Raw genomic sequence first — 1,863 nt, 5'->3', positions numbered from 1 at the left:
CTGAAGTTCTACGTGGACCTCACAAAGTGTTTTCAGAAGACGTCACAGCTGTTTGTGAACTTTGGACCTGTGAACCAAGGGAAGGCTCTCTCAAAGGCTTCCATATCCAGATGGCTCTCCGGCTGTATCATGCACCGTCACCGGTTGGCAAACCGACCGCTTCCTGGCCGTCTGAGAGCCCATTCGACCAGAGCGATCGCTGCTACCATGGCATTCTTGTCTGGTGTGCCCCCTGCTGGACATCTGCAGGGCTGCTACGTGGAGGTCGATGCACACCTTCACAAAATTCTACTGCGTCGATCGGGATTCCAGGGAGGAGTCCAGGGTCGGCCAAGCAGTGCTGCGCAACCTGTTTGCCTGAAGGGCCTGGTGAGGAGGTAAGAGTTGCTTAATGTTGAGCCTTTTGCCACCTCCTGTGGACACCCTCGAATCAGATGACGGCTGAGACAAGCCTCCAGCCTCTCCCCTTCCCAGCGGATGCCTGCTAAGCCTTACAGCAGCTGAAAAAAGCATTGCAGCGGGCAACAGCCACCAGCCCAAAGTGAACAACCACATTCCACAATAACGGTGACAGAGGAGAAAATTTACCCATACGGCGCAATCTCTCTACTACTCGGCAAATTAATCCAGGATATCACCAAGACGAGACTGTGACTTTACCTGAGAGTTCTCACTCTTCACATAGACGCCTGGTCCTGTTGCCTGATTTCCCTCCCTGTGTGGCCCACACCCGAACCTCTGGGATCTCAAACACCGGCAGGGTCCCCAACTAGGAGCCCTGATGAAGGCGGACCTATCGTAATAGAATAACCGCCGAAACGTGACGAAGACAGGGATTCAAACCATACATACATATCCCTGATCGATTGGAGCCTACATTCCGGTTCCAAGCATCAAATCTCAGTTTGGCAAGGATAAAAAAGATATCTTGTATCAAAGACCCTGCAGCATTAATTGCTTGAAACTAACAATTGCAAAAAGGGACTATCATTGAACAATACCTAGAAATTGGGCCATGATACTCGTTTATTTACTGAACCAATATCACATGTATGTCCTATTTGCACTCTTCTTTATGATTTAATCATTATAATGTAAAGAAATGAATATTAATCCAATGTTCTTTGTGTTTTTTGTTTTTTATTGTGTCAAAACACTTATGCACATTGTAATCTCTTTCTACAAAAAAACGTTGCTTCCTAAATGTATTATGTGGATGTATTTGTATTTTGTTCTATTTTTTGGTTGAGATTATAACTTTGTTGACTTCCGATTATGCGTTCTGGTTTTCTTTAAATATATGTTTTTGATGTCCTCGGAGGTAGAAAGTGAATGTCTTGCACTTTTTCCTTAATTATATGAGTTACCTTTTATTTTATTTCTCAAACACTGGAAGCACCACCGTAATGTTTGTCCTTTGAAACACACAGCTACTTTATTATTTGGGTGGTTATATAAGAACAGCGGTAGATTCATACTTTAGGATTTCCACAATTTGGAAACCTCTCAGAGATATTAATTCATCATTTGAAACAAAAAGAAAAAAAGAAATAATATGAAAATAATTATTAGCAAGGGTACATTTTTCTGTTTAGATGACCTCCTGTGGTTGTGCATGTGTGTACTGCTATGTAATATTATATTCATGAGCATGTGAATCTATGCCAGACCCCATGCTGGAGAAGGAACAAGTTACTAACCTGTAACTGTTGTTCTCCAGCATGGGTCTGGCATGGATTCACATGCGAACCCTCCCGCCTACCCCTCTGCGGCTCTTCACTTGGTCATACTGCCACTTTACGTGCTACCAAATCTGAGGATGGCTGCCGGAGGCGGGGCTTAGGGAGAGGGCAGTCATTGGCT

The sequence above is a fragment of the Ambystoma mexicanum genome, chromosome 4p (genome assembly GCF_040938575.1).
Source record: "Ambystoma mexicanum isolate Mex_15411 chromosome 4p, UKY_AmexF1_1, whole genome shotgun sequence".
Lineage (NCBI taxonomy): Eukaryota > Metazoa > Chordata > Amphibia > Caudata > Ambystomatidae > Ambystoma > Ambystoma mexicanum.
The sequence above is the reverse complement of the archived record's forward strand: the minus strand, read 5'-3'. Positions refer to the sequence as shown.